Genomic DNA, 21,812 nt, shown 5'->3' on the forward strand with positions numbered 1-21,812 from the left:
GGAGGCGATCGCAGTCTTAGCCAAAAGGCCGAGAAGCGATGAGTCCAAAGCGTTTCGTGTTCCGTCCAAGCTCTTGGCACGATCCTCTCTTGTCACGGTGCCCTGTTTTCAAGCCAGCCTAACAATGGCTGCTGCTTAGCACCCCCACCCAGTCTCCCCACTTTGCACCCCTGGTTCTTAGCGGAGACAGCCGTTTGACTTTTCACACACTCAAAGGGCTCAGCCTTACGGCCAAACCTACCAAAAATAGCTTAAACTCGTTGGCGTTCCTCTCCACGGAAGTCTTTAGTAAAAGGCGAAAGACTTGTGCGTTATGAAGAGAAACCAGAGTCAGTACGGCCTTCGCCTTGAGGGCAGCCGAGAACCCCAGTCGTCCCAGCCACCACCGTCACGGTAGGCCTCTCTTTGCGCCTGCCGCGTTCCAAATCCCAGATCGCACCGTCAGCTACCCTGCCCCGTACTGTCACATGCGCTATCCAATGGGGTTTGCGGAGGGTTAGGCTTAGGCGGAAAGCCCCGCCTTTGGGGGGCGGGGGCGGGGGCATGTGTGCTTGTAACATACAGAAACGCCACCAATCGTCACGGCCCGACAACAGCACCGACTCTGCTTTTTTTTTTTTTTGACGTAGCGGTCAGGGGGAGAGCGCGAACGCAGTCCCCACTACCAGAAATTATGCAGTCGAGACTTTTGGGGAATTCGCAGGGGTCAGCGCAACCGGAGTGCAATGGCTGAGCCTCGCCCTGGGTGAACCACCTTCTTGATCATGGTATCTCCCCTGCCAGGTAAGTATGAGTTGGAGTTGTCAGAGACGGTGGGGTCGGTTCCAGACACAGCACCCTGGCTGATGGTGGCCACACTGCACAATGCCAGAGTTCGGCGACATCAGCATTAGCTGACCCTCATCTGAGGCTTGTCCCGAGGCGTTGCAAGCACTATACTGCAGTTTGACAAAGTTGCGCGGTGCACAAACTTTGCTGGTTTTATTGACTTTTCTCACCGGTCGGAGCTCGGCCCAGACAAACTGGAATGTGCCTGTTTTTTTTCAAAAAACAGTAATGCATAAGCCGTGTATGCTCCCGTCTCTAAAGGTCTGTTGGACACGTTATCCCCTTATATAGAGGAACTGCTTACTTTACCTTCTTTTCCAGCTGCAAAAGAGAGACGGTACACCCTGATCAACCTCCGGGGAAGGGAAAAATCAAGAGTGCACCACTAAGCGTACGACTCAGTAACCGCATCAGGGCTTTGAGCAACTTGTACCCTATCGATAAAGGAATGTGAGAAAAGCAAGGGACTCCCCTGGAAAAAACACCCCCACAAAACTCTATAGTTACATTGCACGTTTCCAGAGAATGTGCACCGTACCTGGAGGTAATGCAATACCGGGTCGATGCGTGGAGTGGAAGGAGCAAGCCCCCGTTCCGGCTCCCTGATCCAAAAATCAATTTAATATATGGTCCCCGGGTAGGGGACGTATCAGATATTAAACTGATAAGAACAGATACTACACTTGATCTTAGCCAAAAGGCCGAGAAGCGATGAGTCCAAAGCGTTTCGTGTTCCGTCCAAGCTCTTGGCACGATCCTCTCTTGTCACGGTGCCCTGTTTTCAAGCCAGCCTAACAATGGCTGCTGCTTAGCACCCCCACCCAGTCTCCCCACTTTGCACCCCTGGTTCTTAGCGGAGACAGCCGTTTGACTTTTCACACACTCAAAGGGCTCAGCCTTACGGCCAAACCTACCAAAAATAGCTTAAACTCGTTGGCGTTCCTCCACGGAAGTCTTTAGTAAAAGGCGAAAGACTTGTGCGTTATGAAGAGAAACCAGAGTCAGTACGGCCTTCGCCTTGAGGCAGCCGAGAACCCCAGTCGTCCCAGCCACCACCGTCACGGTAGGCCTCTCTTTGCGCCTGCCGCGTTCCAAATCCCAGATCGCACCCGTCAGCTACCCTGCCCCGTACTGTCACATGCGCTATCCAATGGGGTTTGCGGAGGGTTAGGCTTAGGCGGAAAGCCCCGCCTTTGGGGCGGGGCGGGGGCTGGGGCATGTGTGCTTGTAACATACAGAAACGCCCACCAATCGTCACGGCCCGACAACAGCACCGACTCTGCAGTCGTAAAACTGGCATAGTTGGCAGCACGCTTTCACGCTTACGAGTAAAAGAAGCTACCCGGGACACCTTGTTTTCCTTTGACGTAGCGGTCAGGGAGAGCGCGAACGCAGTCCCCCACTACCAGAAATTATGCAGTCGAGACTCCCACATTTGGGGAATTCGCAGGGGTCAGCGCAACCGGAGTGCAATGGCTGAGCCTCGCCCTGGGTGAACCACCTTCTTGATCATGGTATCTCCCCTGCCAGGTAAGTATGAGTTGGAGTTGTCAGAGACGGTGGGGTCGGTTCCAGACACAGCACCCTGGCTGATGGTGGCCACACTGCACAATGCCAGAGTTCGGCGACATCAGCATTAGCTGACCCTCATCTGAGGCTTGTCCCCGAGGCGTTGCAAGCACTATACTGCAGTTTGACAAAGTTGCGCGGTGCACAAACTTTGCTGGTTTTATTGACTTTTCTCACCGGTCGGAGCTCGGCCCAGACAAACTGGAATGTGCCTGTTTTTTTTCAAAAAACAGTAATGCATAAGCCGTGTATGCTCCCGTCTCTAAAGGTCTGTTGGACACGTTATCCCCTTCTATAGAGAGAACTGCTTACTTTACCTTCTTTTCCAGCTGCAAAAGAGAGACGGTACACCCTGATCAACCTCCGGGGAAGGGAAAAATCAAGAGTGCACCACTAAGCGTACGACTCAGTAACCGCATCAGGGCTTTGAGCAACTTGTACCCTATCGATAAAGGAATGTGAGAAAAGCAAGGGACTCCCCTGGAAAAAACACCCCCCACAAAACTCTATAGTTACATTGCACGTTTCCAGAGAATGTGCACCGTACCTGGAGGTAATGCAATACCGGTCGATGCGTGGAGTGGAAGGAGCAAGCCCCCGTTCCGGCTCCCTGATCCAAAAATCAATTTAATATATGGTCCCCGGGTAGGGGACGTATCAGATATTAAACTGATAAGAACAGATACTACACTTGATCTTAGCCAAAAGGCCGAGAAGCGATGAGTCCAAAGCGTTTCGTGTTCCGTCCAAGCTCTTGGCACGATCCTCTCTTGTCACGGTGCCCTGTTTTCAAGCCAGCCTAACAATGGCTGCTGCTTAGCACCCCCCACCCAGTCTCCCCACTTTGCACCCCTGGTTCTTAGCGGAGACAGCCGTTTGACTTTTCACACACTCAAAGGGCTCAGCCTTACGGCCAAACCTACCAAAATAGCTTAAACTCGTTGGCGTTCCTCTCCACGGAAGTCTTTAGTAAAAGGCGAAAGACTTGTGCGTTATGAAGAGAAACAGAGTCAGTACGGCCTTCGCCTTGAGGGCAGCCGAGAACCCCAGTCGTCCCAGCCACCACCGTCACGGTAGGCCTCTCTTTGCGCCTGCCGCGTTCCAAATCCCAGATCGCACCCGTCAGCTACCCTGCCCCGTACTGTCACATGCGCTATCCAATGGGGTTTGCGGAGGGTTAGGCTTAGGCGGAAAGCCCCGCCTTTGGGGGCGGGGGCGGGGGGGCTGGGGCATGTGTGCTTGTAACATACAGAAACGCCCACCAATCGTCACGGCCCGACAACAGCACCGACTCTGCAGTCGTAAAACTGGCATAGTTGGCAGCACGCTTTCACGCTTACGAGTAAAGAAGCTACCCGGGACACCTTGTTTTCCTTTGACGTAGCGGTCAGGGGAGAGCGCGAACGCAGTCCCCCACTACCAGAAATTATGCAGTCGAGACTCCCACATTTGGGGAATTCGCAGGGGTCAGCGCAACCGGAGTGCAATGGCTGAGCCTCGCCCTGGGTGAACCACCTTCTTGATCATGGTATCTCCCCTGCCAGGTAAGTATGAGTTGGAGTTGTCAGAGACGGTGGGGTCGGTTCCAGACACAGCACCCTGGCTGATGGTGGCCACACTGCACAATGCCAGAGTTCGGCGACATCAGCATTAGCTGACCCTCATCTGAGGCTTGTCCCCGAGGCGTTGCAAGCACTATACTGCAGTTTGACAAAGTTGCGCGGTGCACAAACTTTGCTGGTTTTATTGACTTTTCTCACCGGTCGGAGCTCGGCCCAGACAAACTGGAATGTGCCTGTTTTTTTTCAAAAAACAGTAATGCATAAGCCGTGTATGCTCCCGTCTCTAAAGGTCTGTTGGACACGTTATCCCCTTATATAGAGAGAACTGCTTACTTTACCTTCTTTTCCAGCTGCAAAAGAGAGACGGTACACCCTGATCAACCTCCGGGGAAGGGAAAATCAAGAGTGCACCACTAAGCGTACGACTCAGTAACCGCATCAGGGCTTTGAGCAACTTGTACCCTATCGATAAAGGAATGTGAGAAAAGCAAGGGACTCCCCTGGAAAAAACACCCCCCACAAAACTCTATAGTTACATTGCACGTTTCCAGAGAATGTGCACCGTACCTGGAGGTAATGCAATACCGGGTCGATGCGTGGAGTGGAAGGAGCAAGCCCCCGTTCCGGCTCCCTGATCCAAAAATCAATTTAATATATGGTCCCCGGGTAGGGGACGTATCAGATATTAAACTGATAAGAACAGATACTACACTTGATCTTAGCCAAAAGGCCGAGAAGCGATGAGTCCAAAGCGTTTCGTGTTCCGTCCAAGCTCTTGGCACGATCCTCTCTTGTCACGGTGCCCTGTTTTCAAGCCAGCCTAACAATGGCTGCTGCTTAGCACCCCCACCCAGTCTCCCCACTTTGCACCCCTGGTTCTTAGCGGAGACAGCCGTTTGACTTTTCACACACTCAAAGGGCTCAGCCTTACGGCCAAACCTACCAAAAATAGCTTAAACTCGTTGGCGTTCCTCTCCACGGAAGTCTTTAGTAAAAGGCGAAAGACTTGTGCGTTATGAAGAGAAACCAGAGTCAGTACGGCCTTCGCCTTGAGGGCAGCCGAGAACCCCAGTCGTCCCAGCCACCACCGTCACGGTAGGCCTCTCTTTGCGCCTGCCGCGTTCCAAATCCCAGATCGCACCCGTCAGCTACCCTGCCCCGTACTGTCACATGCGCTATCCAATGGGGTTTGCGGAGGGTTAGGCTTAGGCGGAAAGCCCCGCCTTTGGGGGGCGGGGGCGGGGCGGGGGCTGGGGCATGTGTGCTTGTAACATACAGAAACGCCCACCAATCGTCACGGCCCGACAACAGCACCGACTCTGCAGTCGTAAAACTGGCATAGTTGGCAGCACGCTTTCACGCTTACGAGTAAAAGAAGCTACCCGGGACACCTTGTTTTCCTTTGACGTAGCGGTCAGGGGAGAGCGCGAACGCAGTCCCCCACTACCAGAAATTATGCAGTCGAGACTCCCACATTTGGGGAATTCGCAGGGGTCAGCGCAACCGGAGTGCAATGGCTGAGCCTCGCCCTGGGTGAACCACCTTCTTGATCATGGTATCTCCCCTGCCAGGTAAGTATGAGTTGGAGTTGTCAGAGACGGTGGGGTCGGTTCCAGACACAGCACCCTGGCTGATGGTGGCCACACTGCACAATGCCAGAGTTCGGCGACATCAGCATTAGCTGACCCTCATCTGAGGCTTGTCCCCGAGGCGTTGCAAGCACTATACTGCAGTTTGACAAAGTTGCGCGGTGCACAAACTTTGCTGGTTTTATTGACTTTTCTCACCGGTCGGAGCTCGGCCCAGACAAACTGGAATGTGCCTGTTTTTTTTTCAAAAAACAGTAATGCATAAGCCGTGTATGCTCCCGTCTCTAAAGGTCTGTTGGACACGTTATCCCCTTATATAGAGAGAACTGCTTACTTTACCTTCTTTTCCAGCTGCAAAAGAGAGACGGTACACCCTGATCAACCTCCGGGGAAGGGAAAAATCAAGAGTGCACCACTAAGCGTACGACTCAGTAACCGCATCAGGGCTTTGAGCAACTTGTACCCTATCGATAAAGGAATGTGAGAAAAGCAAGGGACTCCCCTGGAAAAAACACCCCCCACAAAACTCTATAGTTACATTGCACGTTTCCAGAGAATGTGCACCGTACCTGGAGGTAATGCAATACCGGGTCGATGCGTGGAGTGGAAGGAGCAAGCCCCCGTTCCGGCTCCCTGATCCAAAAATCAATTTAATATATGGTCCCCGGGTAGGGGACGTATCAGATATTAAACTGATAAGAACAGATACTACACTTGATCTTAGCCAAAAGGCCGAGAAGCGATGAGTCCAAAGCGTTTCGTGTTCCGTCCAAGCTCTTGGCACGATCCTCTCTTGTCACGGTGCCCTGTTTTCAAGCCAGCCTAACAATGGCTGCTGCTTAGCACCCCCACCCAGTCTCCCCACTTTGCACCCCTGGTTCTTAGCGGAGACAGCCGTTTGACTTTTCACACACTCAAAGGGCTCAGCCTTACGGCCAAACCTACCAAAATAGCTTAAACTCGTTGGCGTTCCTCTCCACGGAAGTCTTTAGTAAAAGGCGAAAGACTTGTGCGTTATGAAGAGAAACCAGAGTCAGTACGGCCTTCGCCTTGAGGGCAGCCGAGAACCCCAGTCGTCCCAGCCACCACCGTCACGGTAGGCCTCTCTTTGCGCCTGCCGCGTTCCAAATCCCAGATCGCACCCGTCAGCTACCCTGCCCCGTACTGTCACATGCGCTATCCAATGGGGTTTGCGGAGGGTTAGGCTTAGGCGGAAAGCCCCGCCTTTGGGGGGCGGGGCGGGGGCTGGGGCATGTGTGCTTGTAACATACAGAAACGCCACCAATCGTCACGGCCCGACAACAGCACCGACTCTGCAGTCGTAAAACTGGCATAGTTGGCAGCACGCTTTCACGCTTACGAGTAAAAGAAGCTACCCGGGACACCTTGTTTTCCTTTGACGTAGCGGTCAGGGAGAGCGCGAACGCAGTCCCCCACTACCAGAAATTATGCAGTCGAGACTCCCACATTTGGGGAATTCGCAGGGGTCAGCGCAACCGGAGTGCAATGGCTGAGCCTCGCCCTGGGTGAACCACCTTCTTGATCATGGTATCTCCCCTGCCAGGTAAGTATGAGTTGGAGTTGTCAGAGACGGTGGGGTCGGTTCCAGACACAGCACCCTGGCTGATGGTGGCCACACTGCACAATGCCAGAGTTCGGCGACATCAGCATTAGCTGACCCTCATCTGAGGCTTGTCCCCGAGGCGTTGCAAGCACTATACTGCAGTTTGACAAAGTTGCGCGGTGCACAAACTTTGCTGGTTTTATTGACTTTTCTCACCGGTCGGAGCTCGGCCCAGACAAACTGGAATGTGCCTGTTTTTTTTCAAAAAACAGTAATGCATAAGCCGTGTATGCTCCCGTCTCTAAAGGTCTGTTGGACACGTTATCCCCTTATATAGAGAGAACTGCTTACTTTACCTTCTTTTCCAGCTGCAAAAGAGAGACGGTACACCCTGATCAACCTCCGGGGAAGGGAAAAATCAAGAGTGCACCACTAAGCGTACGACTCAGTAACCGCATCAGGGCTTTGAGCAACTTGTACCCTATCGATAAAGGAATGTGAGAAAAGCAAGGGACTCCCCTGGAAAAAACACCCCCCACAAAACTCTATAGTTACATTGCACGTTTCCAGAGAATGTGCACCGTACCTGGAGGTAATGCAATACCGGGTCGATGCGTGGAGTGGAAGGAGCAAGCCCCCGTTCCGGCTCCCTGATCCAAAAATCAATTTAATATATGGTCCCCGGGTAGGGGACGTATCAGATATTAAACTGATAAGAACAGATACTACACTTGATCTTAGCCAAAAGGCCGAGAAGCGATGAGTCCAAAGCGTTTCGTGTTCCGTCCAAGCTCTTGGCACGATCCTCTCTTGTCACGGTGCCCTGTTTTCAAGCCAGCCTAACAATGGCTGCTGCTTAGCACCCCCACCCAGTCTCCCCACTTTGCACCCCTGGTTCTTAGCGGAGACAGCCGTTTGACTTTTCACACACTCAAAGGGCTCAGCCTTACGGCCAAACCTACCAAAAATAGCTTAAACTCGTTGGCGTTCCTCTCCACGGAAGTCTTTAGTAAAAGGCGAAAGACTTGTGCGTTATGAAGAGAAACCAGAGTCAGTACGGCCTTCGCCTTGAGGGCAGCCGAGAACCCCAGTCGTCCCAGCCACCACCGTCACGGTAGGCCTCTCTTTGCGCCTGCCGCGTTCCAAATCCCAGATCGCACCCGTCAGCTACCCTGCCCCGTACTGTCACATGCGCTATCCAATGGGGTTTGCGGAGGGTTAGGCTTAGGCGGAAAGCCCCGCCTTTGGGGGGCGGGGGCGGGGGCTGGGGCATGTGTGCTTGTAACATACAGAAACGCCCACCAATCGTCACGGCCCGACAACAGCACCGACTCTGCAGTCGTAAAACTGGCATAGTTGGCAGCACGCTTTCACGCTTACGAGTAAAAGAAGCTACCCGGGACACCTTGTTTTCCTTTGACGTAGCGGTCAGGGGAGAGCGCGAACGCAGTCCCCCACTACCAGAAATTATGCAGTCGAGACTCCCACATTTGGGGAATTCGCAGGGGTCAGCGCAACCGGAGTGCAATGGCTGAGCCTCGCCCTGGGTGAACCACCTTCTTGATCATGGTATCTCCCCTGCCAGGTAAGTATGAGTTGGAGTTGTCAGAGACGGTGGGGTCGGTTCCAGACACAGCACCCTGGCTGATGGTGGCCACACTGCACAATGCCAGAGTTCGGCGACATCAGCATTAGCTGACCCTCATCTGAGGCTTGTCCCGAGGCGTTGCAAGCACTATACTGCAGTTTGACAAAGTTGCGCGGTGCACAAACTTTGCTGGTTTTATTGACTTTTCTCACCGGTCGGAGCTCGGCCCAGACAAACTGGAATGTGCCTGTTTTTTTTCAAAAAACAGTAATGCATAAGCCGTGTATGCTCCCGTCTCTAAAGGTCTGTTGGACACGTTATCCCCTTCATATAGAGAGAACTGCTTACTTTACCTTCTTTTCCAGCTGCAAAAGAGAGACGGTACACCCTGATCAACCTCCGGGGAAGGGAAAAATCAAGAGTGCACCACTAAGCGTACGACTCAGTAACCGCATCAGGGCTTTGAGCAACTTGTACCCTATCGATAAAGGAATGTGAGAAAAGCAAGGGACTCCCCTGGAAAAAACACCCCCCACAAAACTCTATAGTTACATTGCACGTTTCCAGAGAATGTGCACCGTACCTGGAGGTAATGCAATACCGGGTCGATGCGTGGAGTGGAAGGAGCAAGCCCCCGTTCCGGCTCCCTGATCCAAAAATCAATTTAATATATGGTCCCCGGGTAGGGGACGTATCAGATATTAAACTGATAAGAACAGATACTACACTTGATCTTAGCCAAAAGGCCGAGAAGCGATGAGTCCAAAGCGTTTCGTGTTCCGTCCAAGCTCTTGGCACGATCCTCTCTTGTCACGGTGCCCTGTTTTCAAGCCAGCCTAACAATGGCTGCTGCTTAGCACCCCCACCCAGTCTCCCCACTTTGCACCCCTGGTTCTTAGCGGAGACAGCCGTTTGACTTTTCACACACTCAAAGGGCTCAGCCTTACGGCCAAACCTACCAAAAATAGCTTAAACTCGTTGGCGTTCCTCTCCACGGAAGTCTTTAGTAAAAGGCGAAAGACTTGTGCGTTATGAAGAGAAACCAGAGTCAGTACGGCCTTCGCCTTGAGGGCAGCCGAGAACCCCAGTCGTCCCAGCCACCACCGTCACGGTAGGCCTCTCTTTGCGCCTGCCGCGTTCCAAATCCCAGATCGCACCCGTCAGCTACCCTGCCCCGTACTGTCACATGCGCTATCCAATGGGGTTTGCGGAGGGTTAGGCTTAGGCGGAAAGCCCCGCCTTTGGGGGGCGGGGGCTGGGGCATGTGTGCTTGTAACATACAGAAACGCCCACCAATCGTCACGGCCCGACAACAGCACCGACTCTGCAGTCGTAAAACTGGCATAGTTGGCAGCACGCTTTCACGCTTACGAGTAAAAGAAGCTACCCGGGACACCTTGTTTTCCTTTGACGTAGCGGTCAGGGGAGAGCGCGAACGCAGTCCCCCACTACCAGAAATTATGCAGTCGAGACTCCCACATTTGGGGAATTCGCAGGGGTCAGCGCAACCGGAGTGCAATGGCTGAGCCTCGCCCTGGGTGAACCACCTTCTTGATCATGGTATCTCCCCTGCCAGGTAAGTATGAGTTGGAGTTGTCAGAGACGGTGGGGTCGGTTCCAGACACAGCACCCTGGCTGATGGTGGCCACACTGCACAATGCCAGAGTTCGGCGACATCAGCATTAGCTGACCCTCATCTGAGGCTTGTCCCGAGGCGTTGCAAGCACTATACTGCAGTTTGACAAAGTTGCGCGGTGCACAAACTTTGCTGGTTTTATTGACTTTTCTCACCGGTCGGAGCTCGGCCCAGACAAACTGGAATGTGCCTGTTTTTTTTCAAAAAACAGTAATGCATAAGCCGTGTATGCTCCCGTCTCTAAAGGTCTGTTGGACACGTTATCCCCTTATATAGAGAGAACTGCTTACTTTACCTTCTTTTCCAGCTGCAAAAGAGAGACGGTACACCCTGATCAACCTCCGGGGAAGGGAAAAATCAAGAGTGCACCACTAAGCGTACGACTCAGTAACCGCATCAGGGCTTTGAGCAACTTGTACCCTATCGATAAAGGAATGTGAGAAAAGCAAGGGACTCCCCTGGAAAAAACACCCCCCACAAAACTCTATAGTTACATTGCACGTTTCCAGAGAATGTGCACCGTACCTGGAGGTAATGCAATACCGGGTCGATGCGTGGAGTGGAAGGAGCAAGCCCCCGTTCCGGCTCCCTGATCCAAAAATCAATTTAATATATGGTCCCCGGGTAGGGGACGTATCAGATATTAAACTGATAAGAACAGATACTACACTTGATCTTAGCCAAAAGGCCGAGAAGCGATGAGTCCAAAGCGTTTCGTGTTCCGTCCAAGCTCTTGGCACGATCCTCTCTTGTCACGGTGCCCTGTTTTCAAGCCAGCCTAACAATGGCTGCTGCTTAGCACCCCCACCCAGTCTCCCCACTTTGCACCCCTGGTTCTTAGCGGAGACAGCCGTTTGACTTTTCACACACTCAAAGGGCTCAGCCTTACGGCCAAAACCTACCAAAAATAGCTTAAACTCGTTGGCGTTCCTCTCCACGGAAGTCTTTAGTAAAAGGCGAAAGACTTGTGCGTTATGAAGAGAAACCAGAGTCAGTACGGCCTTCGCCTTGAGGGCAGCCGAGAACCCCAGTCGTCCCAGCCACCACCGTCACGGTAGGCCTCTCTTTGCGCCTGCCGCGTTCCAAATCCCAGATCGCCACCCGTCAGCTACCCTGCCCCGTACTGTCACATGCGCTATCCAATGGGGTTTGCGGAGGGTTAGGCTTAGGCGGAAAGCCCCGCCTTTGGGGGGGCGGGGGCGGGGGCTGGGGCATGTGTGCTTGTAACATACAGAAACGCCCACCAATCGTCACGGCCCGACAACAGCACCGACTCTGCAGTCGTAAAACTGGCATAGTTGGCAGCACGCTTTCACGCTTACGAGTAAAAGAAGCTACCCGGGACACCTTGTTTTCCTTTGACGTAGCGGTCAGGGGAGAGCGCGAACGCAGTCCCCCACTACCAGAAATTATGCAGTCGAGACTCCCACATTTGGGGAATTCGCAGGGTCAGCGCAACCGGAGTGCAATGGCTGAGCCTCGCCCTGGGTGAACCACCTTCTTGATCATGGTATCTCCCCTGCCAGGTAAGTATGAGTTGGAGTTGTCAGAGACGGTGGGGTCGGTTCCAGACACAGCACCCTGGCTGATGGTGGCCACACTGCACAATGCCAGAGTTCGGCGACATCAGCATTAGCTGACCCTCATCTGAGGCTTGTCCCCGAGGCGTTGCAAGCACTATACTGCAGTTTGACAAAGTTGCGCGGTGCACAAACTTTGCTGGTTTTATTGACTTTTCTCACCGGTCGGAGCTCGGCCCAGACAAACTGGAATGTGCCTGTTTTTTTTCAAAAAACAGTAATGCATAAGCCGTGTATGCTCCCGTCTCTAAAGGTCTGTTGGACACGTTATCCCCTTATATAGAGAGAACTGCTTACTTTACCTTCTTTTCCAGCTGCAAAAGAGAGACGGTACACCCTGATCAACCTCCGGGGAAGGGAAAAATCAAGAGTGCACCACTAAGCGTACGACTCAGTAACCGCATCAGGGCTTTGAGCAACTTGTACCCTATCGATAAAGGAATGTGAGAAAAGCAAGGGACTCCCCTGGAAAAAACACCCCCCACAAAACTCTATAGTTACATTGCACGTTTCCAGAGAATGTGCACCGTACCTGGAGGTAATGCAATACCGGGTCGATGCGTGGAGTGGAAGGAGCAAGCCCCCGTTCCGGCTCCCTGATCCAAAAATCAATTTAATATATGGTCCCCGGGTAGGGGACGTATCAGATATTAAACTGATAAGAACAGATACTACACTTGATCTTAGCCAAAAGGCCGAGAAGCGATGAGTCCAAAGCGTTTCGTGTTCCGTCCAAGCTCTTGGCACGATCCTCTCTTGTCACGGTGCCCTGTTTTCAAGCCAGCCTAACAATGGCTGCTGCTTAGCACCCCCACCCAGTCTCCCCACTTTGCACCCCTGGTTCTTAGCGGAGACAGCCGTTTGACTTTTCACACACTCAAAGGGCTCAGCCTTACGGCCAAACCTACCAAAAATAGCTTAAACTCGTTGGCGTTCCTCTCCACGGAAGTCTTTAGTAAAAGGCGAAAGACTTGTGCGTTATGAAGAGAAACCAGAGTCAGTACGGCCTTCGCCTTGAGGGCAGCCGAGAACCCCAGTCGTCCCAGCCACCACCGTCACGGTAGGCCTCTCTTTGCGCCTGCCGCGTTCCAAATCCAGATCGCACCCGTCAGCTACCCTGCCCCGTACTGTCACATGCGCTATCCAATGGGGTTTGCGGAGGGTTAGGCTTAGGCGGAAAGCCCCGCCTTTGGGGGGGCGGGGGGGCTGGGGCATGTGTGCTTGTAACATACAGAAACGCCCACCAATCGTCACGGCCCGACAACAGCACCGACTCTGCAGTCGTAAAACTGGCATAGTTGGCAGCACGCTTTCACGCTTACGAGTAAAAGAAGCTACCCGGGACACCTTGTTTTCCTTTGACGTAGCGGTCAGGGGAGAGCGCGAACGCAGTCCCCCACTACCAGAAATTATGCAGTCGAGACTCCCACATTTGGGGAATTCGCAGGGGTCAGCGCAACCGGAGTGCAATGGCTGAGCCTCGCCCTGGGTGAACCACCTTCTTGATCATGGTATCTCCCCTGCCAGGTAAGTATGAGTTGGAGTTGTCAGAGACGGTGGGGTCGGTTCCAGACACAGCACCCTGGCTGATGGTGGCCACACTGCACAATGCCAGAGTTCGGCGACATCAGCATTAGCTGACCCTCATCTGAGGCTTGTCCCGAGGCGTTGCAAGCACTATACTGCAGTTTGACAAAGTTGCGCGGTGCACAAACTTTGCTGGTTTTATTGACTTTTCTCACCGGTCGGAGCTCGGCCCAGACAAACTGGAATGTGCCTGTTTTTTTTCAAAAAACAGTAATGCATAAGCCGTGTATGCTCCCGTCTCTAAAGGTCTGTTGGACACGTTATCCCCTTATATAGAGAGAACTGCTTACTTTACCTTCTTTTCCAGCTGCAAAAGAGAGACGGTACACCCTGATCAACCTCCGGGGAAGGGAAAAATCAAGAGTGCACCACTAAGCGTACGACTCAGTAACCGCATCAGGGCTTGAGCAACTTGTACCCTATCGATAAAGGAATGTGAGAAAGCAAGGGACTCCCCTGGAAAAAACACCCCCCACAAAACTCTATAGTTACATTGCACGTTTCCAGAGAATGTGCACCGTACCTGGAGGTAATGCAATACCGGGTCGATGCGTGGAGTGGAAGGAGCAAGCCCCCGTTCCGGCTCCCTGATCCAAAAATCAATTTAATATATGGTCCCCGGGTAGGGGACGTATCAGATATTAAACTGATAAGAACAGATACTACACTTGATCTTAGCCAAAAGGCCGAGAAGCGATGATCCAAAGCGTTTCGTGTTCCGTCCAAGCTCTTGGCCACGATCCTCTCTTGTCACGGTGCCCTGTTTTCAAGCCAGCTAACAATGGCTGCTGCTTAGCACCCCCACCCAGTCTCCCCACTTTGCACCCCTGGTTCTTAGCGGAGACAGGCCGTTTGACTTTTCACACACTCAAAGGGCTCAGCCTTACGGCCAAACCTACCAAAAATAGCTTAAACTCGTTGGCGTTCCTCTCCACGGAAGTCTTTAGTAAAAGGCGAAAGACTTGTGCGTTATGGAAGAGAAACCAGAGTCAGTACGGCCTTCGCCTTGAGGGCAGCCGAGAACCCCAGTCGTCCCAGCCACCACCGTCACGGTAGGCCTCTCTTTGCGCCTGCCGCGTTCCAATCCCAGATCGCACCCGTCAGCTACCCTGCCCGTACTGTCACATGCGCTATCCAATGGGGTTTGCGGAGGGTTAGGCTTAGGCGGAAAGCCCCGCCTTTGGGGGGCGGGGGCGGGGGCTGGGGCATGTGTGCTTGTAACATACAGAAACGCCCACCAATCGTCACGGCCCGACAACAGCACCGACTCTGCAGTCGTAAAACTGGCATAGTTGGCAGCACGCTTTCACGCTTACGAGTAAAAGAAGCTACCCGGGACACCTTGTTTTCCTTTGACGTAGCGGTCAGGGAGAGCGCGAACGCAGTCCCCCACTACCAGAAATTATGCAGTCGAGACTCCCACATTTGGGGAATTCGCAGGGTCAGCGCAACCGGAGTGCAATGGCTGAGCCTCGCCCTGGTGAACCACCTTCTTGGGTATCCCTGCCAGGTAAGTATGAGTTGGAGTTGTCAGAGACGGTGGGGTCGGTTCCAGACACAGCACCCTGGCTGATGGTGGCCACACTGCACAATGCCAGAGTTCGGCGACATCAGCATTAGCTGACCCTCATCTGAGGCTTGTCCCCGAGGCGTTGCAAGCACTATACTGCAGTTTGACAAAGTTGCGCGGTGCACAAACTTTGCTGGTTTTATTGACTTTTCTCACCGGTCGGCTCGGCCCAGACAAACTGGAATGTGCCTGTTTTTTTTCAAAAAACAGTAATGCATAAGCCGTGTATGCTCCCGTCTCTAAAGGTCTGTTGGACACGTTATCCCCTTATATAGAGAGAACTGCTTACTTTACCTTCTTTTCCAGCTGCAAAAGAGAGACGGTACACCCTGATCAACCTCCGGGGAAGGGAAAAATCAAGAGTGCACCACTAAGCGTACGACTCAGTAACCGCATCAGGGCTTTGAGCAACTTGTACCCTATCGATAAAGGAATGTGAGAAAAGCAAGGGACTCCCCTGGAAAAAACACCCCCACAAAACTCTATAGTTACATTGCACGTTTCCAGAGAATGTGCACCGTACCTGGAGGTAATGCAATACCGGGTCGATGCGTGGAGTGGAAGGAGCAAGCCCCCGTTCCGGCTCCCTGATCCAAAAATCAATTTAATATGGTGCGAGGGGACGTATCAGATATTAAACTGATAAGAACAGATACTACACTTGATCTTAGCCAAAAGGCCGAGAAGCGATGAGTCCAAAGCGTTTCGTGTTCCGTCCAAGCTCTTGGCACGATCCTCTCTTGTCACGGTGCCCTGTTTTCAAGCCAGCCTAACAATGGCTGCTGCTTAGCACCCCCACCCAGTCTCCCCACTTTGCACCCCTGGTTCTTAGCGGAGACAGCCGTTTGACTTTTCACACACTCAAAGGGCTCAGCCTTACGGCCAAACCTACCAAAAATAGCTTAAACTCGTTGGCGTTCCTCTCCACGGAAGTCTTTAGTAAAAGGCGAAAGACTTGTGCGTTATGAAGAGAAACCAGAGTCAGTACGGCCTTCGCCTTGAGGGCAGCCGAGAACCCCAGTCGTCCCAGCCACCACCGTCACGGTAGGCCTCTTTGCGCCTGCCGCGTTCCAAATCCCAGATCGCACCCGTCAGCTACCCTGCCCCGTACTGTCACATGCGCTATCCAATGGGGTTTGCGGAGGGTTAGGCTTAGGCGGAAAGCCCCGCCTTTGGGGGGCGGGGGCGGGGGCTGGGCATGTGTGCTTGTAACATACAGAAACGCCCACAATCGTCACGGCCCGACAACAGCACCGACTCTGCAGTCGTAAAACTGGCATAGTTGGCAGCACGCTTTCACGCTTACGAGTAAAAGAAGCTACCCGGGACACCTTGTTTTCCTTTGACGTAGCGGTCAGGGGAGAGCGCGAACGCAGTCCCCCACTACCAGAAATTATGCAGTCGAGACTCCCACATTTGGGGAATTCGCAGGGGTCAGCGCAACCGGAGTGCAATGGCTGAGCCTCGCCCTGGTGAACCACCTTCTTGATCATGGTATCTCCCCTGCCAGGTAAGTATGAGTTGGAGTTGTCAGAGACGGTGGGGTCGGTTCCAGACACAGCACCCTGGCTGATGGTGGCCACACTGCACAATGCCAGAGTTCGGCGACATCAGCATTAGCTGACCCTCATCTGAGGCTTGTCCCCGAGGCGTTGCAAGCACTATACTGCAGTTTGACAAAGTTGCGCGGTGCACAAACTTTGCTGGTTTTATTGACTTTTCTCACCGGTCGGAGCTCGGCCCAGACAAACTGGAATGTGCCTGTTTTTTTTCAAAAAACAGTAATGCATAAGCCGTGTATGCTCCCGTCTCTAAAGGTCTGTTGGACACGTTATCCCCTTATATAGAGAGAACTGCTTACTTTACCTTCTTTTCCAGCTGCAAAAGAGAGACGGTACACCCTGATCAACCTCCGGGGAAGGGAAAAATCAAGAGTGCACCACTAAGCGTACGACTCAGTAACCGCATCAGGGCTTTGAGCAACTTGTACCCTATCGATAAAGGAATGTGAGAAAAGCAAGGGACTCCCCTGGAAAAAACACCCCCCACAAAACTCTATAGTTACATTGCACGTTTCCAGAGAATGTGCACCGTACCTGGAGGTAATGCAATACCGGGTCGATGCGTGGAGTGGAAGGAGCAAGCCCCCGTTCCGGCTCCCTGATCCAAAAATCAATTTAATATATGGTCCCCGGTAGGGGACGTATCAGATATTAAACTGATAAGAACAGATACTACACTTGATCTTAGCCAAAAGGCCGAGAAGCGATGAGTCCAAAGCGTTTCGTGTTCCGTCCAAGCTCTTGGCACGATCCTCTCTTGTCACGGTGCCCTGTTTTCAAGCCAGCCTAACAATGGCTGCTGCTTAGCACCCCCACCCAGTCTCCCCACTTTGCACCCCTGGTTCTTAGCGGAGACAGCCGTTTGACTTTTCACACACTCAAAGGGCTCAGCCTTACGGCCAAACCTACCAAAAATAGCTTAAACTCGTTGGCGTTCCTCTCCACGGAAGTCTTTAGTAAAAGGCGAAAGACTTGTGCGTTATGAAGAGAAACCAGAGTCAGTACGGCCTTCGCCTTGAGGGCAGCCGAGAACCCCAGTCGTCCCAGCCACCACCGTCACGGTAGGCCTCTCTTTGCGCCTGCCGCGTTCCAAATCCCAGATCGCACCCGTCAGCTACCCTGCCCCGTACTGTCACATGCGCTATCCAATGGGGTTTTGCGGAGGGTTAGGCTTAGGCGGAAAGCCCCGCCTTTGGGGGCGGGGGCGGGGCGGGGGCTGGGGCATGTGTGCTTGTAACATACAGAAACGCCACCAATCGTCACGGCCCGACAACAGCACCGACTCTGCAGTCGTAAAACTGGCATAGTTGCAGCACGCTTTCACGCTTACGAGTAAAAGAAGCTACCCGGGACACCTTGTTTTCCTTTGACGTAGCGGTCAGGGGAGAGCGCGAACGCAGTCCCCCACTACCAGAAATTATGCAGTCGAGACTCCCACATTTGGGGAATTCGCAGGGGTCAGCGCAACCGGAGTGCAATGGCTGAGCCTCGCCCTGGGTGAACCACCTTCTTGATCATGGTATCTCCCCTGCCAGGTAAGTATGAGTTGGAGTTGTCAGAGACGGTGGGGTCGGTTCCAGACACAGCACCCTGGCTGATGGTGGCCACACTGCACAATGCCAGAGTTCGGCGACATCAGCATTAGCTGACCCTCATCTGAGGCTTGTCCCGAGGCGTTGCAAGCACTATACTGCAGTTTGACAAAGTTGCGCGGTGCACAAACTTTGCTGGTTTTATTGACTTTTCTCACCGGTCGGAGCTCGGCCCAGACAAACTGGAATGTGCCTGTTTTTTTTCAAAAACAGTAATGCATAAGCCGTGTATGCTCCCGTCTCTAAAGGTCTGTTGGACACGTTATCCCCTTATATAGAGAGAACTGCTTACTTTACCTTCTTTTCCAGCTGCAAAAGAGAGACGGTACACCCTGATCAACCTCCGGGGAAGGGAAAAATCAAGAGTGCACCACTAAGCGTACGACTCAGTAACCGCATCAGGGCTTTGAGCAACTTGTACCCTATCGATAAAGGAATGTGAGAAAAGCAAGGGACTCCCCTGGAAAAAAACCCCCACAAAAACTCTATAGTTACATTGCACGTTTCCAGAGAATGTGCACCGTACCTGGAGGTAATGCAATACCGGGTCGATGCGTGGAGTGGAAGGAGCAAGCCCCCGTTCCGGCTCCCTGATCCAAAAATCAATTTAATATATGGTCCCCGGGTAGGGGACGTATCAGATATTAAACTGATAAGAACAGATACTACACTTGATCTTAGCCAAAAGGCGAGAAGCGATGAGTCCAAAGCGTTTCGTGTTCCGTCCAAGCTCTTGGCACGATCCTCTCTTGTCACGGCCCTGTTTTCAAGCCAGCCTAACAATGGCTGCTGCTTAGCACCCCCACCCAGTCTCCCCACTTTGCACCCCTGGTTCTTAGCGGAGACAGCCGTTTGACTTTTCACACACTCAAAGGGCTCAGCCTTACGGCCAAACCTACCAAAAATAGCTTAAACTCGTTGGCGTTCCTCTCCACGGAAGTCTTTAGTAAAAGGCGAAAGACTTGTGCGTTATGAAGAGAAACCAGAGTCAGTACGGCCTTCGCCTTGAGGGCAGCCGAGAACCCCAGTCGTCCCAGCCACCACCGTCACGGTAGGCCTCTCTTTGCGCCTGCCGCGTTCCAAATCCCAGATCGCACCCGTCAGCTACCCTGCCCCGTACTGTCACATGCGCTATCCAATGGGGTTTGCGGAGGGTTAGGCTTAGGCGGAAAGCCCCGCCTTTGGGGGGCGGGGGGGGGGGCATGTGTGCTTGTAACATACAGAAACGCCCACCAATCGTCACGGCCCGACAACAGCACCGACTCTGCAGTCGTAAAACTGGCATAGTTGGCAGCACGCTTTCACGCTTACGAGTAAAAGAAGCTACCCGGGACACCTTGTTTTCCTTTGACGTAGCGGTCAGGGAGAGCGCGAACGCAGTCCCCCACTACCAGAAATTATGCAGTCGAGACTCCCACATTTGGGGAATTCGCAGGGGTCAGCGCAACCGGAGTGCAATGGCTGAGCCTCGCCCTGGGTGAACCACCTTCTTGATCATGGTATCTCCCCTGCCAGGTAAGTATGAGTTGGAGTTGTCAGAGACGGTGGGGTCGGTTCCAGACACAGCACCCTGGCTGATGGTGGCCACACTGCACAATGCAGAGTTCGGCGACATCAGCATTAGCTGACCCTCATCTGAGGCTTGTCCCCGAGGCGTTGCAAGCACTATACTGCAGTTTGACAAAGTTGCGCGGTGCACAAACTTTGCTGGTTTTATTGACTTTTCTCACCGGTCGGAGCTCGGCCCAGACAAACTGGAATGTGCCTGTTTTTTTTCAAAAAACAGTAATGCATAAGCCGTGTATGCTCCCGTCTCTAAAGGTCTGTTGGACACGTTATCCCCTTATATAGAGAGAACTGCTTACTTTACCTTCTTTTCCAGCTGCAAAAGAGAGACGGTACACCCTGATCAACCTCCGGGGAAGGGAAAAATCAAGAGTGCACCACTAAGCGTACGACTCAGTAACCGCATCAGGGCTTTGAGCAACTTGTACCCTATCGATAAAGGAATGTGAGAAAAGCAAGGGACTCCCCTGGAAAAAAACACCCCCCACAAAACTCTATAGTTACATTGCACGTTTCCAGAGAATGTGCACCGTACCTGGAGGTAATGCAATACCGGGTCGATGCGTGGAGTGGAAGGAGCAAGCCCCCGTTCCGGCTCCCTGATCCAAAAATCAATTTAATATATGGTCCCCGGGTAGGGGACGTATCAGATATTAAACTGATAAGAACAGATACTACACTTGATCTTAGCCAAAAGGCCGAGAAGCGATGAGTCCAAAGCGTTTCGTGTTCCGTCCAAGCTCTTGGCACGATCCTCTCTTGTCACGGTGCCCTGTTTTCAAGCCAGCCTAACAATGGCTGCTGCTTAGCACCCCCACCCAGTCTCCCCACTTTGCACCCCTGGTTCTTAGCGGAGACAGCCGTTTGACTTTTCACACACTCAAAGGGCTCAGCCTTACGGCCAAACCTACCAAAAATAGCTTAAACTCGTTGGCGTTCCTCTCCACGGAAGTCTTTAGTAAAAGGCGAAAGACTTGTGCGTTATGAAGAGAAACCAGAGTCAGTACGGCCTTCGCCTTGAGGGCAGCCGAGAACCCCAGTCGTCCCAGCCACCACCGTCACGGTAGGCCTCTCTTTGCGCCTGCGCGTTCCAAATCCCAGATCGCACCCGTCAGCTACCCTGCCCCGTACTGTCACATGCGCTATCCAATGGGGTTTGCGGAGGGTTAGGCTTAGGCGGAAAGCCCCGCCTTTGGGGGCGGGGGCGGGGGGGCATGCATGTGCTTGTAACATACAGAAACGCCCACCAATCGTCACGGCCCGACAACAGCACCGACTCTGCAGTCGTAAAACTGGCATAGTTGGCAGCACGCTTTCACGCTTACGAGTAAAAGAAGCTACCCGGGACACCTTGTTTTCCTTTGACGTAGCGGTCAGGGAGAGCGCGAACGCAGTCCCCCACTACCAGAAATTATGCAGTCGAGACTCCCACATTTGGGGAATTCGCAGGGTCAGCGCAACCGGAGTGCAATGGCTGAGCCTCGCCCTGGGTGAACCACCTTCTTGATCATGGTATCTCCCCTGCCAGGTAAGTATGAGTTGGAGTTGTCAGAGACGGTGGGGTCGGTTCCAGACACAGCACCCTGGCTGATGGTGGCACACTGCACAATGCCAGAGTTCGGCGACATCAGCATTAGCTGACCCTCATCTGAGGCTTGTCCCCGAGGCGTTGCAAGCACTATACTGCAGTTTGACAAAGTTGCGCGGTGCACAAACTTTGCTGGTTTTATTGACTTTTCTCACCGGTCGGAGCTCGGCCCAGACAAACTGGAATGTGCCTGTTTTTTTCAAAAAACAGTAATGCATAAGCCGTGTATGCTCCGTCGTCTCTAAAGGTCTGTTGGACACGTTATCCCTTATATAGAGAGAACTGCTTACTTTACCTTCTTTTCCAGCTGCAAAAGAGAGACGTACACCCTGATCAACCTCCGGGAAGGGAAAATCAAGAGTGCACCACTAAGCGTACGACTCAGTAACCGCATCAGGGCTTGAGCAACTTGTACCCTATCGATAAAGGAA

The 21,812-nt window shown here is 52.9% G+C and overlaps 40 non-coding genes and 1 pseudogene across 40 annotated transcripts; all 41 read right to left on the reverse strand.

The window, feature by feature from the left end:
* Positions 1 to 221: 221 nt before the first annotated feature.
* LOC127140474 (U5 spliceosomal RNA) lies at positions 222 to 333 on the reverse strand. The gene has a single exon (XR_007810960.1). It is a non-coding gene; the product is annotated as a U5 spliceosomal RNA (small nuclear RNA).
* A 302-nt stretch (positions 334 to 635) lies between these two features.
* On the reverse strand, positions 636 to 791 carry LOC127140456 (U1 spliceosomal RNA). The gene has a single exon (XR_007810943.1). It is a non-coding gene; the product is annotated as a U1 spliceosomal RNA (small nuclear RNA).
* Positions 792 to 1,350: 559 nt separating this feature from the next.
* On the reverse strand, positions 1,351 to 1,541 carry LOC127140458 (U2 spliceosomal RNA). Its single transcript, XR_007810944.1, has one exon. It is a non-coding gene; the product is annotated as a U2 spliceosomal RNA (small nuclear RNA).
* A 181-nt stretch (positions 1,542 to 1,722) lies between these two features.
* On the reverse strand, positions 1,723 to 1,832 carry LOC127140487 (U5 spliceosomal RNA). The gene has a single exon (XR_007810973.1). It is a non-coding gene; the product is annotated as a U5 spliceosomal RNA (small nuclear RNA).
* A 370-nt stretch (positions 1,833 to 2,202) lies between these two features.
* Positions 2,203 to 2,366, reverse strand: LOC127140450 (U1 spliceosomal RNA). Its single transcript, XR_007810937.1, has one exon. It is a non-coding gene; the product is annotated as a U1 spliceosomal RNA (small nuclear RNA).
* Positions 2,367 to 2,928: 562 nt separating this feature from the next.
* LOC127140469 (U2 spliceosomal RNA) lies at positions 2,929 to 3,118 on the reverse strand. Its single transcript, XR_007810955.1, has one exon. It is a non-coding gene; the product is annotated as a U2 spliceosomal RNA (small nuclear RNA).
* Positions 3,119 to 3,296: 178 nt separating this feature from the next.
* On the reverse strand, positions 3,297 to 3,410 carry LOC127140486 (U5 spliceosomal RNA). The gene has a single exon (XR_007810972.1). It is a non-coding gene; the product is annotated as a U5 spliceosomal RNA (small nuclear RNA).
* A 375-nt stretch (positions 3,411 to 3,785) lies between these two features.
* LOC127140448 (U1 spliceosomal RNA) lies at positions 3,786 to 3,949 on the reverse strand. Its single transcript, XR_007810935.1, has one exon. It is a non-coding gene; the product is annotated as a U1 spliceosomal RNA (small nuclear RNA).
* A 561-nt stretch (positions 3,950 to 4,510) lies between these two features.
* Positions 4,511 to 4,701, reverse strand: LOC127140460 (U2 spliceosomal RNA). Its single transcript, XR_007810946.1, has one exon. It is a non-coding gene; the product is annotated as a U2 spliceosomal RNA (small nuclear RNA).
* Positions 4,702 to 4,882: 181 nt separating this feature from the next.
* On the reverse strand, positions 4,883 to 4,994 carry LOC127140475 (U5 spliceosomal RNA). Its single transcript, XR_007810961.1, has one exon. It is a non-coding gene; the product is annotated as a U5 spliceosomal RNA (small nuclear RNA).
* A 380-nt stretch (positions 4,995 to 5,374) lies between these two features.
* Positions 5,375 to 5,538, reverse strand: LOC127140459 (U1 spliceosomal RNA). Its single transcript, XR_007810945.1, has one exon. It is a non-coding gene; the product is annotated as a U1 spliceosomal RNA (small nuclear RNA).
* A 563-nt stretch (positions 5,539 to 6,101) lies between these two features.
* LOC127140461 (U2 spliceosomal RNA) lies at positions 6,102 to 6,292 on the reverse strand. Its single transcript, XR_007810947.1, has one exon. It is a non-coding gene; the product is annotated as a U2 spliceosomal RNA (small nuclear RNA).
* A 177-nt stretch (positions 6,293 to 6,469) lies between these two features.
* On the reverse strand, positions 6,470 to 6,584 carry LOC127140484 (U5 spliceosomal RNA). The gene has a single exon (XR_007810970.1). It is a non-coding gene; the product is annotated as a U5 spliceosomal RNA (small nuclear RNA).
* A 372-nt stretch (positions 6,585 to 6,956) lies between these two features.
* Positions 6,957 to 7,120, reverse strand: LOC127140451 (U1 spliceosomal RNA). Its single transcript, XR_007810938.1, has one exon. It is a non-coding gene; the product is annotated as a U1 spliceosomal RNA (small nuclear RNA).
* Positions 7,121 to 7,682: 562 nt separating this feature from the next.
* On the reverse strand, positions 7,683 to 7,873 carry LOC127140462 (U2 spliceosomal RNA). Its single transcript, XR_007810948.1, has one exon. It is a non-coding gene; the product is annotated as a U2 spliceosomal RNA (small nuclear RNA).
* Positions 7,874 to 8,054: 181 nt separating this feature from the next.
* LOC127140476 (U5 spliceosomal RNA) lies at positions 8,055 to 8,166 on the reverse strand. Its single transcript, XR_007810962.1, has one exon. It is a non-coding gene; the product is annotated as a U5 spliceosomal RNA (small nuclear RNA).
* A 375-nt stretch (positions 8,167 to 8,541) lies between these two features.
* On the reverse strand, positions 8,542 to 8,705 carry LOC127140470 (U1 spliceosomal RNA). Its single transcript, XR_007810956.1, has one exon. It is a non-coding gene; the product is annotated as a U1 spliceosomal RNA (small nuclear RNA).
* Positions 8,706 to 9,267: 562 nt separating this feature from the next.
* LOC127140463 (U2 spliceosomal RNA) lies at positions 9,268 to 9,458 on the reverse strand. Its single transcript, XR_007810949.1, has one exon. It is a non-coding gene; the product is annotated as a U2 spliceosomal RNA (small nuclear RNA).
* Positions 9,459 to 9,639: 181 nt separating this feature from the next.
* LOC127140477 (U5 spliceosomal RNA) lies at positions 9,640 to 9,751 on the reverse strand. Its single transcript, XR_007810963.1, has one exon. It is a non-coding gene; the product is annotated as a U5 spliceosomal RNA (small nuclear RNA).
* A 369-nt stretch (positions 9,752 to 10,120) lies between these two features.
* On the reverse strand, positions 10,121 to 10,284 carry LOC127140481 (U1 spliceosomal RNA). Its single transcript, XR_007810967.1, has one exon. It is a non-coding gene; the product is annotated as a U1 spliceosomal RNA (small nuclear RNA).
* Positions 10,285 to 10,845: 561 nt separating this feature from the next.
* Positions 10,846 to 11,036, reverse strand: LOC127140464 (U2 spliceosomal RNA). Its single transcript, XR_007810950.1, has one exon. It is a non-coding gene; the product is annotated as a U2 spliceosomal RNA (small nuclear RNA).
* A 180-nt stretch (positions 11,037 to 11,216) lies between these two features.
* LOC127140473 (U5 spliceosomal RNA) lies at positions 11,217 to 11,330 on the reverse strand. The gene has a single exon (XR_007810959.1). It is a non-coding gene; the product is annotated as a U5 spliceosomal RNA (small nuclear RNA).
* Positions 11,331 to 11,707: 377 nt separating this feature from the next.
* LOC127140454 (U1 spliceosomal RNA) lies at positions 11,708 to 11,870 on the reverse strand. The gene has a single exon (XR_007810941.1). It is a non-coding gene; the product is annotated as a U1 spliceosomal RNA (small nuclear RNA).
* Positions 11,871 to 12,432: 562 nt separating this feature from the next.
* On the reverse strand, positions 12,433 to 12,623 carry LOC127140465 (U2 spliceosomal RNA). Its single transcript, XR_007810951.1, has one exon. It is a non-coding gene; the product is annotated as a U2 spliceosomal RNA (small nuclear RNA).
* Positions 12,624 to 12,804: 181 nt separating this feature from the next.
* On the reverse strand, positions 12,805 to 12,916 carry LOC127140478 (U5 spliceosomal RNA). The gene has a single exon (XR_007810964.1). It is a non-coding gene; the product is annotated as a U5 spliceosomal RNA (small nuclear RNA).
* A 371-nt stretch (positions 12,917 to 13,287) lies between these two features.
* Positions 13,288 to 13,451, reverse strand: LOC127140488 (U1 spliceosomal RNA). The gene has a single exon (XR_007810974.1). It is a non-coding gene; the product is annotated as a U1 spliceosomal RNA (small nuclear RNA).
* Positions 13,452 to 14,010: 559 nt separating this feature from the next.
* Positions 14,011 to 14,201, reverse strand: LOC127140466 (U2 spliceosomal RNA). Its single transcript, XR_007810952.1, has one exon. It is a non-coding gene; the product is annotated as a U2 spliceosomal RNA (small nuclear RNA).
* Positions 14,202 to 14,382: 181 nt separating this feature from the next.
* LOC127140485 (U5 spliceosomal RNA) lies at positions 14,383 to 14,495 on the reverse strand. The gene has a single exon (XR_007810971.1). It is a non-coding gene; the product is annotated as a U5 spliceosomal RNA (small nuclear RNA).
* Positions 14,496 to 14,867: 372 nt separating this feature from the next.
* On the reverse strand, positions 14,868 to 15,021 carry LOC127140457 (uncharacterized; annotated as a pseudogene).
* Positions 15,022 to 15,580: 559 nt separating this feature from the next.
* LOC127140472 (U2 spliceosomal RNA) lies at positions 15,581 to 15,764 on the reverse strand. The gene has a single exon (XR_007810958.1). It is a non-coding gene; the product is annotated as a U2 spliceosomal RNA (small nuclear RNA).
* Positions 15,765 to 15,945: 181 nt separating this feature from the next.
* LOC127140479 (U5 spliceosomal RNA) lies at positions 15,946 to 16,057 on the reverse strand. Its single transcript, XR_007810965.1, has one exon. It is a non-coding gene; the product is annotated as a U5 spliceosomal RNA (small nuclear RNA).
* A 371-nt stretch (positions 16,058 to 16,428) lies between these two features.
* On the reverse strand, positions 16,429 to 16,591 carry LOC127140453 (U1 spliceosomal RNA). The gene has a single exon (XR_007810940.1). It is a non-coding gene; the product is annotated as a U1 spliceosomal RNA (small nuclear RNA).
* A 562-nt stretch (positions 16,592 to 17,153) lies between these two features.
* On the reverse strand, positions 17,154 to 17,343 carry LOC127140468 (U2 spliceosomal RNA). The gene has a single exon (XR_007810954.1). It is a non-coding gene; the product is annotated as a U2 spliceosomal RNA (small nuclear RNA).
* Positions 17,344 to 17,524: 181 nt separating this feature from the next.
* On the reverse strand, positions 17,525 to 17,636 carry LOC127140480 (U5 spliceosomal RNA). The gene has a single exon (XR_007810966.1). It is a non-coding gene; the product is annotated as a U5 spliceosomal RNA (small nuclear RNA).
* A 378-nt stretch (positions 17,637 to 18,014) lies between these two features.
* On the reverse strand, positions 18,015 to 18,178 carry LOC127140449 (U1 spliceosomal RNA). The gene has a single exon (XR_007810936.1). It is a non-coding gene; the product is annotated as a U1 spliceosomal RNA (small nuclear RNA).
* Positions 18,179 to 18,737: 559 nt separating this feature from the next.
* On the reverse strand, positions 18,738 to 18,927 carry LOC127140471 (U2 spliceosomal RNA). The gene has a single exon (XR_007810957.1). It is a non-coding gene; the product is annotated as a U2 spliceosomal RNA (small nuclear RNA).
* A 179-nt stretch (positions 18,928 to 19,106) lies between these two features.
* Positions 19,107 to 19,218, reverse strand: LOC127140482 (U5 spliceosomal RNA). Its single transcript, XR_007810968.1, has one exon. It is a non-coding gene; the product is annotated as a U5 spliceosomal RNA (small nuclear RNA).
* Positions 19,219 to 19,586: 368 nt separating this feature from the next.
* On the reverse strand, positions 19,587 to 19,750 carry LOC127140452 (U1 spliceosomal RNA). Its single transcript, XR_007810939.1, has one exon. It is a non-coding gene; the product is annotated as a U1 spliceosomal RNA (small nuclear RNA).
* Positions 19,751 to 20,312: 562 nt separating this feature from the next.
* Positions 20,313 to 20,503, reverse strand: LOC127140467 (U2 spliceosomal RNA). The gene has a single exon (XR_007810953.1). It is a non-coding gene; the product is annotated as a U2 spliceosomal RNA (small nuclear RNA).
* Positions 20,504 to 20,684: 181 nt separating this feature from the next.
* LOC127140483 (U5 spliceosomal RNA) lies at positions 20,685 to 20,796 on the reverse strand. Its single transcript, XR_007810969.1, has one exon. It is a non-coding gene; the product is annotated as a U5 spliceosomal RNA (small nuclear RNA).
* Positions 20,797 to 21,166: 370 nt separating this feature from the next.
* Positions 21,167 to 21,329, reverse strand: LOC127140455 (U1 spliceosomal RNA). The gene has a single exon (XR_007810942.1). It is a non-coding gene; the product is annotated as a U1 spliceosomal RNA (small nuclear RNA).
* Positions 21,330 to 21,812: the final 483 nt, after the last annotated feature.

This window comes from Lates calcarifer, unplaced genomic scaffold, assembly GCF_001640805.2.
Source record: "Lates calcarifer isolate ASB-BC8 unplaced genomic scaffold, TLL_Latcal_v3 _unitig_4423_quiver_2338, whole genome shotgun sequence".
Taxonomy (NCBI): Eukaryota; Metazoa; Chordata; class Actinopteri; family Centropomidae; genus Lates; species Lates calcarifer.